Genomic DNA, 15030 nt, shown 5'->3' on the forward strand with positions numbered 1-15030 from the left:
AATCCCCTCAAGTGTGGTCTATCACACTAACTGGACTTTTCTCAGTTTCCTTAACTCTTTCAGGGCTGTTGTGGAGTGAACACTCCCATCACTGTGCTGTAATTTTGACTCGTAACTTACATTTTCAAAGAGCTTTATAAACACCCTTATTGCAAAATGGAGCGTTACAATAGGCAAATGTTATCCCAGTTTTACAGATGGGAAATTAGTGAGACAGAGCTCAGTGTTTTGAACCAGAATTAGAACTCAGGAATTGCTGGATTCTAGCTCAGTTCCCTAGACTATGCAGCCTCTGCAGGATTTTTGATCTTGCACATATTTAGCAGTTTCTTCCAATTCCCTATAAGAATTCCAGATACCACCACACATTTCATATATCTCCTTGGAAAAGTGCTTCTTTTGCAAGAGGCTAGCTGTCTTGCTCTGTGTTCTGTTACTTGGGAACCTTCTGAATGTTTTAAAACGTTAATCTGAATTTTGCACACGTGCTTATTTTGTGGGCCCCATTTCCTAAATATTAACATATATGGCATGGCAAACTTAAATGTTTCCATGTGGCATTGAAAATCTAGGCTACAAAATAGCTTTTAGATCACAATGACCAGCATAAATACTACAAAACTTCAGTTCTATAAATAGCACCTGTAGAGAGTAAATGTTACGTTACACACGGTCTACTATTGGTTCCTGGATGTAAATATGTATTATTGTTGTCCTATTGAAAGTATAACCAAGTAAAAATATGCATATGTTCCTTTTTGAGTAATGGTATTGGTTTCTAATTTCTATTTTGATACATATCTTGAAACAACTTATCTGGTTTGTCATTTTTATAAAATTGGTCAACTCTAAAGTAGACTGGTGCTCCCAATCTGATCCTGCATGTCAGGAAGTAAGATGCCCTCTGCTCTTATTTTTCTTATCAGTTAGCTCTTATGCAATTCTGTACAAATCCCCTGAATTCTTGAGTTTCTGATTCATGTTTGAAACTTTAGTGATGGGAGGGAATGGAGGGCACACTGACTTTTACTTGCTTTGGTTATGGGATGCTCTGAAAAAGGATTTTATGGTAAAATGGAACCTGCTATGTGCTCTGCTGTTAACAAAACTTAAAATATTTTATCAGAGGACAAAAATGTAATTTTTGAGCTGTGTGAGCTGCTGGAGCAGATACACTTGTGATGGCAGAGTACACTGAACAGAATTCCACACAGCTTGTGACTTTGTACCTTGAAAATGTTTACCAACCTGTAGAGATTATAATTGCAAATATTTTAACCAAAGAGATTTTAAAAGTTATTACAGGAAGAAAGTAATTGTTTGATCTGAAATAAACATTTTTCTGATATTTTTGTATCTCTGTTAGTTAAAATTAAAATGTTTCTTTTAAAACATGTTTCTTTTCATAGTATGGTTTTACTTCAGGTCTGGGCACAAGATTTTAAACTGGTATTAATGTTCTGTTTTTTACTTGGTACAATAATTCACCAAGTGGCCACACAGGTTAATAGGTAACAGTAGCCCCTTACTTGTAGCACAACATTGTATGTGCTGAACAAGCTGGGGTGTGCAGTAAAATGTTCAAACAGAAATAAAAGTACATCAAGTAAGGAAATATGTTATTGATATTATATGTAAGTGCTGGCTTGTCTCTATGCAAATGCAACTTGGAACATACAAGGTGTGTGTGTGTGTGTGTGTGTGTGTGTGTGTGTCTCTCTCTCTCTCTTGGTAAAATGTTTGTTGGCTTATCAGGGTAACAGAATGAAAAAAAAAACTCGTATGTAGCAATAGGGTGATCAGATAGCAAGTGTGAAAAATCGGGATGGGGGTAGGAGGGCATAGGCACCTATATAAGAAAAAGCCCCAAATATCGGGACTGTCCCAATAAAATCAGGACACCTGGTCACCCTATGTAGCAGTAGGACCAGAAGCTCAGCTCTGAGGTGAGAAGTTATTGAGAGGATAGTTATTGTGGGGGCATAGCAGCTTCATATAAAGGTAGTGCCTGCATTAATATTACTTATGTCCCTATGAAGTTGGGTAGGTTTGTAGGGATGGGAGCTTTTGCTCCTGACAAAAGCCTCTGAGCATACCAGCAAATGTAGCACAGTTGGCTGAGGCATGGGCACTGTTATCGCTCATGTAGAAGAGGGGATTTCAGAGGGTATGTCTACACAGCCCACAGCAATGAGCCTCCCCAGTGCGGTTCAGCTGACTTAGGCTTGGTCTGTACTACACAGTTAGGTTGACATAAGGCAGCTTACGTTGACATGATTATGTCAGTGGACACACAGGCTTGTCTTGCTGAGGTAAGTGCCCTACTACACTGACATAATAACTCCACCTCCACAAGCAGTGTAGGGCTTATGTCATTGTAGTTAGGGCAAGATAGTGTCTGTGTAGACTAGTGCTCCCCAAACTTTTTACATTACGCCTCCTCTTACCCCTGTTTGTGCCCCCCTGAAAGTCGGGGTCGGGGGCCGCAACTGGGAGTGGGGCTGGTGCTGGGCGTGGCTGAGGCCGGGGGCCAAGGCTGGGTGCGGAGTCAGGAGCTAAGGCTGGGAGCCAGGGGCTGAGGCCGGGCCAGAGCTGGTGGCAGAGCGGGCCTGGGTGGCACTCCTCCTCCTTCCACCCCCCATGCGGTCTGACCTCGGCCTAGCTGTGCCCCCCTTGAACGTTCCTCCATGCCTCCCTAGAGCAGTTTGGGACCTCTGTGGTGTAGACACTGTGTTCCTTACATCAGCTCTTGGCTGCCTTGTCTATTGGAGCTGTGAAATTGACAAGAAAGCCTTGGCTTCAAGCTGGGCTACCACCCAGGCTCCCAGCTTGGGCTGCCCTGGTGTGTCTTGCCGCCCTCCTCCCCCCTCCAATGGATCCTGGATCCCCACTCCCGGCAGGGAGCCCAGCTGCACCGAGGCTCTCAGCTCAGATCCCTATTGCCCCACGGGTTCTCAGCTCCTTGCTGGGAGCCCTGCTGCGGTGGCTGTAAATTAACCTAACCTAGGTCAAATTAAGACTGTAGTGTACACATGCCCTTTGGCTGGTGGGGCCAAGCCACAACTTCAAAGTGCTGTCTACACAGCTATTTTTAGAGCGCTAACGTGAGCTCTGTTAGCCCAAGTCTGTTGACCTGGGCTGGAGGCTCGCTGCCATGAGCTGTGTAGAGTTACTTCTTGTGCCCCAGCTTCTTTAAAACAATGCAGTTCTTGCTGAAAGGGAAATTGCTGATTTCTGGCTGTTTCTTGGTGTTTCGTTTGGAGGAGAGGAGTTAGGTTTGGGTCTGCTTGGGAGGTGGGATTTTAGTTGACAGTGTATCAGGGGTTACATGTCCTAATTGGACTTGCTGCCATCTGACAACCAGCCAGTTGGATTGGCTAGTGACCAGGCCTCTGGCTGGGCTGCCCAGCTTTGCTGGGTGGAATGTATAAGGAGCCTTGCCATAAACAACAGGCTTTTTTCCTGATGCCTGCTCCTGGGTATAAAGAGATCAATTTTTGTTTCCTACCCTTGCCTGCATTGAGCTATCTTACACTTTTCTGTAATCTATTGAATTCCTGTTGGTTATGTTGGGCACTTCGTAAGAAAGTGCTGTGTGTTGTCTCATAGCGTCAAGGACGCTTGGGCTGAAAAGCCCATCTGCTTTTGTGGTTAGGAAAGAATTTCTTGGGATTTCCACCATAACTCTGTTCTCCGTATGTGTTTCCTAGGAAATGGCTTTTTGCTAACTTTGGGCCTCAGGAGATACTGCATATTAATATATTCATGGAGTCCCTTGCACTTTGGGTATTTATTTTTTTATGCACAGGTGATTTAGTCCTTTTCAGTAAAGCATGATTCGGAGGAGCAGCTGTCTCTTTGTCATCATTGGATCCTGTGACCTTTTAGAGCATATACTCTGAGGGGGGTTAAACCTTCTGTAAAACAAGAGCATGCCACTTTCAGTGAATGGGGTTTGTGCCTGTAATGAGGACCAATGTGCCAGATTATAGTGAAAAATGGTAGGTTGTTCCGTGGCATGATGCAGGCCAAGACAGCTGCAAAATTCCCGCAGTGGTCCAGGTTACCCAGGCACTTGGGTTTGGGTCAAATTTAGAAAGAACTTCCTGCTGGGTTTGGCTTTTTAAAAAGATCTGCAGCCAGACTGATCTCATAAAATGTGTCTCATTACTTTCTGATTTGAATTCAAGGGATAAGGATTGTTTGAATGAGGAGAAAGAAGAAACAAAAGCGAACTTTTGACTTGGTTAAATGATATTAAGATCTGGTACAGGACTACAATGAACAGGACTTCCAAAATGAATCTTAAATATTCTATACTAAACAAACTGTAAAATTGCTTAAAGTAGAGTGCAAAATGGCTTTCAATTGACTTAGAAAGCTAATTAGTGGGTGGATTTGGCTCTAGAAAAGTCTTAAACATTCTTTTTTAAGATCTGAAAAAAAAGGTTACATTCATAATTAATATGAGCAAGCTAAATCATTCAGATTTTGAGATCTCCAAGGAACATAGTTCCAAGATCACTAATTTGTCAAAATAGTGTGGACATCTTTGAAAAAGCTATGTTAAATAATTATTTTTGTAAGTTTGATAGTGACATCATAGAACTTCTTAGGAATTATGTATTGAACAGAAATGGAAAAAACTGGTATTGCCACTGTATAGCTGAGATTTTACACACATAAGTAAGGAAATTAAAATTTGATTCAAACACCTGCCTTAAATCTGCTTTCTTGTACATATGTAATTTTTTTGTTACTCTGTAATATAACTTTTTTGGTCTTATGTATGTACAATTTAGCAAAATTACTGTTGTTAAATTAATAATTTTGAATGTTCTGACACTGTATGTAAACCGTTCATCACTACTTAATATTTATATATTTATACTTAATAATAATATATAATTACATTTCTAGTATTTAAAAGGTAATGTATCACACACTATCATAAGTGAAATAATTGTATTTACAAAGATGGAATCACTAAAGTAACGCGAGTTTATTTAACAAATAACTAACATGTAACTAGCATTCATAGATGGACTCTTCACACCTCCATTTCAGGGACAGATGTAAGCACATGTGCAAGTCCCATTGACTTTAATGGACTTTAAGCATGTGCATAAATACTTTTCTGAATAGGAATCTTGCCAGAATTGGGACCTTAAATTGTTAAGGAACTCAGGTTGTTGTGATAGTGCAGTATGCTATTTCCGCTTGTAACATCATTTATCTTTGAATCAGTCTTCATGAATTTAGCAAAAGCTGCTTCCTAACTGATGACTGTGGGCATGGCATATTTGATCTTTAAAAAATGAAACAGTGTACAATTATCAGATTGCACACAGTAATTGGAAAAATAGTGTAAAATATCTTCCCATGCACACACTTTGATAACTCAAAAATGGCTAAATGAAATCTTATCAATCACTTTTAGGCTAAAAAGTATCATTGGCATGACATTTTCTCAGGTGTAAATTTTCCCAGATGATTATTAACATGTGAAAATAGAGGCTCAGAATAAAAGTGACTTTTCAGCCATAAGAGGCTCTTATTATCTAATGTTTGTTGGCTTTTGATTACAAAGGCAAAATTTGTTTCACTGTGTACCGATTGGACTGAAACTTGGCATACACGTTTTCTGTACAAAATAATGTTGTGCTTTTTATCCTAGTGCCTCACCGCATTCCCTAGGAATTATGGGCTAAATTTTGAAAGTTCATTAGTGGTTTTGGGTGGCCAACTTAAAGGGGCCTGACTTTCAGAAAGTGTTTAACAAACTGGCCATTTACAGTATGTGAGTACTCCCATGTGAAGGTATGACTATAGCACAGGTAGGCATACCCATGCTATCATTAATCTAGATAGCATGGGTAAAAATAGTAATGTAGGCGTGGTGACACAGGCTTCAGCATGTGCTAGCAACCCAAAGACATACCTAGACTCCCCGGAGGGTTTGTATTTGGATGGCTAGCAATTCTGAAGCCCATGCTGCCATTTCTTCACTCCTATTGTTACCCATGCTAGCTAGATTACAGCTACCCGTGCTACAGTCACATACCCTAAAATCTGATCCCTTTAAGATGTCTCAGGCTGGGCACCCAACTTTGGACTAGATTTTCCTGTCAAAGAGCCGAGTCATTCCTTTTCATACATGTTTTTATCATGTATCAGTGTTACAAACAAGTAAGTATTACACACAGACTATGTCAAAAGAATATTATTTAGGTTGCAGACTTAAGCACTCAAAAATGAGGAAATGTCGGATGCAACCTAAATTCTTCCTGTTTTGTGCATCCTGTGCACCGGTGTGTGTGGGGGAGGGGGGGAAGTCCTGTGAAAACAATGGTGTGATAGTTTTTAGCTACATGATGTGTATCATAATGTATATGCACAAGGGAGTTAATTAAAGCTGCACAGGCAAGTGTATATCTGGCATATCCTAATTTTTGAGTGCTTGAATTTGCAACCTAATAATGTTGTTTTAGTATCTTTGATGTGTAATTTCATAGGTTTTAATTTAAAAAGAAAACCAAACTTTTTCATTTAAATAATCATGGGCAACTGTAACAACCCCCCTCACAGACAATCATGAATCATCTGTAGGGTTTGAACCTTGAGCCTTCAGCATTGCAGCACAAACTGTTATCACTTGAGCAACAAGACTAACAATTTTAGCTGACAGCAAGAGGCTGCTAGTTTTCCTGGAGGGGGGATGGGTTGCAGTTCCAGGTGTGATCAGGAGGAAGCCCAACCTGGCCTTGCTCTTTCTCTACCTGCCCCAGCGTTGGGGGGAGCTTAGTGTATTGTCTGCAGATGGGGGATTGGCCGTTGGAGCCCTGTGCTGACTCTGGGAGGAACATGGAAGTAGTTTGAGGGGTGCATAGGGTGGGGGTGTGTCACATGACACTTCCCCCCACCCTCCATTTCTGCGAGTGCCGAGCTGCCCTGCAGGGCTTGCTTTGCTCGGCCTGCCAGGGAGGGGAGCTCTGTCCTTCCCACGCTGCACCTCCTGCCCTCCCTCCCCCCCAGCACGTTTGGGCTCACGCGGAGCGGGACAGAGCAGCTTTTCCCCTGTGCTGCAGGTCACTGCCTCTCTGCCTCAGCAGCTGGATGCCGCCTCCTGGGTCCTAGTGCCTGCCTCTTTCCTGTTCAATGGTGAGTGCCTGGGGGAGAGGGGACAGGGTAAGGGCACTGGGGGGAGGCAGGGAGAAGAGAAGGGGATATGAGAATGGGCGGGGGGAAACCGGAACTTGGCAGGTGGCATCCCCAGTAGCAGCGCCCCGCCCCCCCCAGCAGGGAGGCAACCCCAGAACCACCAGTGACATTGCAGTGACAGTGATATTACTGCAACAGCTGGTGCCCAAGTGGCCACTAGCAACAGCTGGGGATCCCCCATGTAGCCATTCCCTCCCCACCACCACCAGCAGCCCAGATACCACTCCACTGCAGGAAGTGAATCAGTGAGCCAACATGTGCGTGCTTTGCCCCCCCAAATATAGGAGTCATACTACACCTATGGAGAGCAGTGGTGATTTTGGGGAGCCCAGCCTGTGTCTGTTTCTACCACCCTGCCCTACACACATCTGGGATTCCCATCCCATGTGGTCCTAAAAGCCAGGGCAGAGAGAGAACTGTAGCCCCCAGATCTTTCTCCCGTCCCCTGCTACAGCTCAGCTACTCTGGCAGCTCCCTTGTGTTCCAGTGGAGCAGCTTGTGGGGATGCAAGCTGTGACGTTCCCCTTAGTGGAATCTGGACTGGTGAACTGCTGTCACCCCGATCCCCCACTCCTGGAGCCCGTCTTACTCTGCAGTGCTGTGAGAATCCCCACTCCTGGGCTCTTCACGGTTCATGGACAACCTCCAGCAAGCAAGTTGCTCATAACTGAGTGAGTGCATCTAGCCAGCCACTCTTTGGATTATGCAGCAGAATGACCCCAGTCATACCCCCAGTCCCAGATGCCACCCTAGGAACTTCCGCCTTACAATGTTCAGTAAAGCCCACTGAATCACATAAGCTCATATAAGTTCGTCAGTTTAACAAAGAAATTGATATGCACCCAGCCTTGTTATTCCAAGTGGAGTCTCCAAAACAAAACTAGATGCACTGCTTTAGGTCAAACAAACAAACAAACTGATTAACTACAGAAGGAATTTAAGTAATTATAAGTCAAAAGATGATAGCAAGTCAGATTTGATCAAGAGGAAACAAAAGCAAAATGCATTCTAAACAAAGTTCAACACTTTCAGCAACCTTTCAAACTTAGGTGTTTCTCACCACAGCCTGGCTGGTTTCCCTTCAGCCAGGCTCTCCCCTTTAGTCCCCTCTTCAGTTGCTTGATGGTGTTTGTTGATGGAGGTGGAAGAGACCGAGCATGGCAAATGTCTCCCTTGTTTATAATGTTCCTTTTCCCCTCTGGGGCTTTGCCTCCTCCTCTCCCAGGGTCAGGTGACAGAGTGTCCTTACATGGACTCATCCATTGTGGTTCCAAGCTGGCCAAGGGAAGGAAGAGTCCACTTGGTTCTTTGTTGATGCAGAGGCCAGTCCTTTGTTTCTGGAAAGCTGAGTTGGGTTTGTCCTATACAAGCCTTGACGAGGTGTGAACTGCCTTTCTGCTCCTGGAGAGTTTTGCCTGGATATGTTTCTAGCCATGAGGACACATCTTTGGGAATATTACATAGCCTCACCACCACATGTATGACATTGCAACAAACATATTATTATGACAATAGTGCTCAGTACATCATGAGCATTCCAGAAACATCTTATATGACATACTTCCATTAAAAAATACACAATTATAATATATGGGTGAACATAGGGGAGCAGTGTGTCACATGAGTCCTGCCTCAAAATGTTCAATGGTGGTTTTGGCATGCTGCCAGTATTTTCCTGACAAATGCAAGTGAGAGAAGGGAAATGGTGATTTTTAACACTATATATCTCAGCCAAAATTTGAATGGAATTTCATGGGATGAAGAAAAAGCACTTCTATAGCCCATGGGGATTCCCTGTTTTATGTTTCAATATATAATGCATATCACAATATCAAAAGGCTACTGCAAATAATAGAGGTATGAGAACGTCTCAAATACAAGGTTGCAAGAATCCTTTATAATGGAAAGTGTTAGGCAACCTAAATACAGGGGTTGCTCTACCAGCTTCCTCTATACATTGAACTGCTAATATGAAAAATCCCACTGAATTCAATAGGTCTTTGTGTTCTATCATTTTCAGTGTTGCTTTTCAAGCCACATGGTTTTCTTTCACTGTGTAGGAAGGCTACTGTGAATTGGTAACTTTTCAGTTTGCCCAGCATTTACATGTTAATGACCTCATTCACACTGGGCCAACCTCAACACTGTCAGAACATGTGCACTGAAGTTATTATTGAGAGGAATTGCACTCACTTAAACCATGGCTGGGAATTTTGCTCCTGTGTATTCAGGGACTAGACTTCAGAAGATTACGTACCACAGTGCCTGTAATTCCTAGGCATACTATATTTGCATCTAATCTGTGTCTAATTGGGTGTATTCATATCAATGTACACAGGTCAATGTAAAAAATCATTATGGGATATACTGGAAGATGATACTGCTTTACAAATGCACAAAACACTGTTACCTGTATTTTATTCCTCAAATTTTTTGTTGTTAATTAACTGTGAGCTGACTCCAGCAAGGTGCCTTTAACTTCCTTACAGGTCAGTATTTAGATTATAAACCCTTCAGGGCAAGGATTGTCTCTTTGAGCTGTGTGCTGTACAAAGACAATGGGGTCCTAATTCTGAGTGGAGCCTTTGAGAGCAATTGTAATATAAATATTTACTGCCAATAATGAAAGGTCACTTTGCATCCTGCAGGATGGTGACCCATTATAATGAAAAATGACCTCGGCTGAAACCGACGAGTGCAAATAAAATATGGTTGATAATTTTACTGTAAAATTAATTTTGTTTTCAGTGTCTGGATTTCATCAGGATATGGTTGGGACTCTGTTAGCTTCAGCTAGCGGATTGCCTTCATTGGCTAATTGTAGCTCAGTTGTTGGAGCCTTTTTTTAATAGACTTTAGAATAAGTTACTTAATGTAGTGCAGTCTGCTTGGGAGAGGAGTGCAGATGAAGATTGCAGACCTCTGTCTGATTCTCTCCCCCCCCCCCCCACCCCCCAAAATGTTAAATTGTTCTTTGTTTCCTAGAAAAATAATGCAGATAGTATGTCCTTTAAATAGATTATTTTTTCCTTTCAGTTTGTGTGTAGACAGATTGAATAACTGCATAGGAAGAAATGTCTTTAGTCAGAAGCATTTAAGTGAAGATTTTCTGAAAGTAATGTACATCTGAAAGTGATTGTTAATTATTACGTGATCATTTGTTTGGGCTCCAGTATTCTCCTTCCACTGTGCAGTGGGGAACAAAAATGCAGAAATGAAGTGGAGGGAGCTCCAGGTAGGGAGACGTAGCTGTGCTGTAGCATGTAGCATGCTCTACCGTGCAGCTATCTCTGTTGTTCCCTTTGCTAGACCAGGGACCCCAACATCAAAGAGAGAACCACTTCATGCAGTATATTTCCTCCATCCAGCAGAGTCCACATAATGCACAATGGTGAGAATAAATTATTCCTGATTGGATCAGCATTATGTGTCCTATGTGCACTATGACCTCCAGAGGGTCACAGCAATTCAGCCAGCCCAACCACTTTATCAGAGGTGACCTTACTTAGAAGGAGTGTAGAGAGGGTACTTTGCTCCATGATGCTGACTGTGGATCTGTGGTCAGGGTTTGGGTCAGGGTTTTCCCTGAATCTTCCAATTTACAGCTTGCAGCCTCTGCAAGAATGATGCATCTCCTCAACAGCTGTATGAAATTTTTTTTCATACTTGTTTCTCTTCTGTGCATTTTTACATGGGAGAGAAGAACAGGAGCTTCACTCACATATATTAATGTGACACCCTTCATGCAAATTGTTCTGGCTGTGTGCCCTGTGAAAAAGGGAATGTAGGAACAAATGAAAAGTAAAAATATTTTTCAGGGTTTGGTTTAAGCATTATTAATAATTTAGCATATCTAGCTTGAGATGACAAAGGATTTTACAAATGAGAGGCATAACCAAAGAATCTGTATGCAGAGATGTGGCTCATATCTGTAGTGTAGATGGGAGATTGATGGTGGCTATGTGGAATGTAAGGAGTTAAAGCCATAAGATTACCAAGAATTATAATGTTCTATAGAGTCTAAGTATGGAAAAAAAATTAGTGCATTATTTTGTTATTGAAAATCAGAGCATACAGAAAAAAAAGATAACCTCGAAAAGTCAAACCTTAACCCAAAAACACTGGTTGATATCTCCATAGCAGCACAATATTAGCAAAATAGTTTTCAACTCTGTATGCTTAATAAGGAAGCAGTCAGTTCTAGAGTGACAGGGCAAGGAAATCTTGCTTAGATACTATCCTAGCTGCAAAATCCTATAAAACTCTGAATTACCTGATATATGAACCAAATGAAAGCAGAAGGAAACAGAGAATTACAATAATTGGGCTAAACTGAACATGGTTCATTTTATCTTGAGTGAAGTTCAATGCAATATATATAAGGCTTTCAATATATGTAAGGCTTTGTGCTCTTAATAGTTCTGCTGTCTCATTTGAAACTTATGGATAATAGCTTAGAAGCTGACTAACTTGCCATACCAGTCTTACCGTGTTTTTGTTTTGCTCAAAGTAGATGAAAGGTTAATTTAAGTATGGTTACAGTAGTACTACATTCCTGATGATATTGGTAGCTTAATGACAATCTTTGTTGTAGAAATCAGGAAATGTGGGTTGAGCCTCTGGGATCTGTATGGCTGGTGCATGAAAATGTTACGTCCTGAATGACAAGATACTGCTGGAACAGCTTGGTATGTAACACAGCTGATTATATGTCTGTGGTTTTGATTTTCAGCTTAACTTCTTTACTTTTTTTTTCCTTTTGGTAAAACAAGACAGATATTAAAGTTTTCTGCGACTAAAAGTTTATTTCTGTAATAAGATTTCTCCTCATTTTGATTAGGGCGTTTCATGACTTACTCATATACCAACACTGACAGATTGCATATTTATTCCAAACGTATTCGACACACAGACTCTGGTTGGTTAAAGGGGTTGATATTTAACCGGAATGAACTTGATTGTACTGATTAAAAACTGCACTTGTGTATAACTTTATGTATCAATTTGAAATTCTAAGTTTGTATAAAAAGAAATGGTTCATAAATGTTAACATACTAGAATATTTGTCATAAAATAAACTTAACGTATGCCAAGCCTCAAATATTGTTGGAAGCAAGAGGAGTCTATGAAACTTTCTTGCCCTTTTGCTTTGTTTTTCTAACTTTTTCAGTGAAATATTGAGGTGTAGGTGGAGCAGAGTTGGCACTGGGACCCGGAGAAGAATTTATATATTTTGAGGTTTATTTGAAATACAGAGAGCCTTTGCATTTATGAGAAATATAACTTTGGTTACATTTAATTTTTGTTCAGTGACAGGCAAGATTATCAAGTGAAGTGGTGTTGGTGGCTGTTTTCTATTTTTTATTAATGTTCAAGAAAGGTGCTTCATTGACAGCCTTGCAGGGCACTTGCTGCTGTCATTGGATCTTCAGATTTTCATTCTCTTTCTTTTCAAAAATTTTATACTGGCTCTTTCTTTAATCAATTTGCATTCTATCCATCCTGGTGAATTGCAGTTAAATGCTGGGTGTAAAACAGACCTCTGCTTTGAGATTTTTAAAGTATTTAGGCATATTGGAGATGAGCTAAGAACAGAAAGTTAACTTTAACATGGAATTTCCATTTTTTTTCTAGCTTCTCTGTGTGAATTAGTTATTTTAACTGTTATTTTGTGCATTTCAAATCATGCTTACTCATTCCTGCTGAAATGCAAAATATGTTAAGCATTGTGTGCCACTTGAGAAACTTACGTTTAATTGAGTTTTCATTTGTAAAGCATTACAGATGAGTCGCTTACCCACCTCCACAAAGGATCATTTAGTAGTCAGCTCTCTAATGCCAGGGAGGAAATAAAGCTATTTATTAAGACTACTAGGACTGTATGCTTGGTAGGAGCTGTACCTTAACCCAGTTCTCCAAAACGCACTTTTTTGTGCTCTTTGTGCCATAGAAGCTGATTTGTATGTGTATGTGCTAAATTGTGTTCTCTGGTAAGAGAAGTCTGTTTAGAGGTGTCAAAAACTCTAGGTTGTGTCTAAGGCTTTCTAGAGTGCCTGAATATCCCTGTCATTGAGATGTACATGGGATCTACTCATTGGGTCACTTGGTACACCTTTGTTCTTGCCCCCACCAGGAAAACTTCCCAGCTTATGTAGATAAATTACTCATTAATGAAGTCTTATACAGTATTTTTGGTTTTCATGAAGGTTTACGTTCAGAACATTAAAGTGAGATGGAATTTGCTGAGGAGTTAGTAGAGAGTAGTGGCAGTTCATTGTAATGTTTATCCTCTCTGTCCTTCCTGCAGATAAAGTGAATGACACAGAATGGAAACATTCTCTTGCAAAGCATTGATAACAGAATAGAGCTGTGTTTTTGTTGTCTGTTTTTAGAATACATGACAAAAATTAGTTCAGTTCTGAAGGTTTATAGAGCACTGTTGTTGTTATGTGGCTTGAGGAAGATGATTGTCTTCTCCAAATGTATATGAAAGAATCCAGTAGGTAAGGTGTGAGTTATTAATTCAGAAAGATTGTGGAGCCTCTTAAATCTCAGAACTCTCTTTACTCTATGTGACTTGGAATGATTCTGTAGGTCTGAGATGTCTTGGATTTACTGCATTGTCATCCATGTTGCACTTAAACAAGGAACACTTTTTGTGAACTGGTCCACAAAGCCTCATGTCAGTCCCTCCTGAAGATCCACTTCTTCCGCAGCATCTGCAAGAAACCAGCTTACTAAGTCCTATACTTAACTACTTTATTTACCTTGCAGGTGCTTTTCTCTAGTGGTTTTCTTTTCTAGATAGTACCTGTAAATCGTTAATAGTCTAAATTAGTTGTAGTTTTTGTAGTATAGTTTTTATTAGTATTGTTCAATAGGACTCCAGTTATCGGGGTCAGGATTCCCCCTTCCTGAGGATAGGGTATGCTCAATCCCCTAGCTTTAAATTGTGCGGGGCTTGTAAAAAAAGTCTATGTCCAGGAGCACTCCCCATACCATCTACCTTACATGCCTAGGGGAGACCCATCAAAGGGATCATTGCAAGGACTGTAAGGATTTTCGTCCACAGACAAAAGAAGGAGAGAAGCCAAAGACTGAAATTCCTTCTTATGGAGGCGGCTCCAAGACCACCATCGGACCCAGTGGAACCCAGTACGTCCGTTTTAGTGTGAAACACACTGGCGTGTGTGAGAGAAATGGCACCAAGGAAGAACTCTGTGACCAGAGACACTCAGCACTGTCATGGGTCAATGGCGTCAAAGGATTTCTCATGAGTGTGGCACTGGTCCTATTCCCCTGTATCTTGGAAGAAGCAGAGGAAGTCGGACGGGGGCGTTCGCCAATGCTCAAAACAGCAGGGCAAGGAGGCTTGAGCGGAGTGGGACCCACGCTGGGACACTCGAGTACTGTACCCGTGGCTGCTGTGGCATTGACTCTGGCCTGGGAAAGGGGTCTGTCGAGTGGCTCTCCTAGACCCTCTGGGCAATCCACCAGTTTCAAGGACCTCAATCGGTCCGTTAATTTTCCATAGCCTCCTGGAGCAGATATCACCCGTCCTGTTCCGAGGATATACCACTGCTCAGCACTGAAACCTATATGAACTATGACATCGCATTCAGCACTGACTGTGACACCGATCCTGGCACTGTGTTCGCAGAGTCGGCACTGCAAGGCCCTCTGGGAACAGAAGGCCAAGAAGCTGCCCCTGCTAGGGTGTCCTCTTCTTTGTCCCCAGATGAAGTGGATGCAGGGTCCTCACTGGCACTGGCACGAAGCCCATCAGAAGCTATTGAGGAGAGTACCACA

General features: G+C 41.6%; 1 protein-coding gene across 4 annotated transcripts in view; it reads left to right on the top strand.

The window, feature by feature from the left end:
• Positions 1 to 15030, top strand: part of NCOA2 (nuclear receptor coactivator 2) — a 256509-nt gene that overhangs the window by 48336 nt on the left and 193143 nt on the right. The window contains exon 3 of one of the 4 annotated variants that reach the window (XM_067553633.1): positions 11816 to 11909. The exons of the other annotated variants lie outside the window; for them this stretch is intronic. The gene's annotated coding sequence lies outside the window, so the exon portion shown is untranslated. The remainder of the gene's footprint in view (positions 1 to 11815; positions 11910 to 15030) is intronic. 4 annotated transcript variants of the gene reach the window in all.

The sequence above is a fragment of the Emydura macquarii genome, unplaced genomic scaffold (genome assembly GCF_026122565.2).
Source record: "Emydura macquarii macquarii isolate MOO-44397 ecotype Brisbane River unplaced genomic scaffold, CSIRO-AGI_Emac_v2 contig_1477, whole genome shotgun sequence".
NCBI lineage: Eukaryota > Metazoa > Chordata > Testudines > Chelidae > Emydura > Emydura macquarii.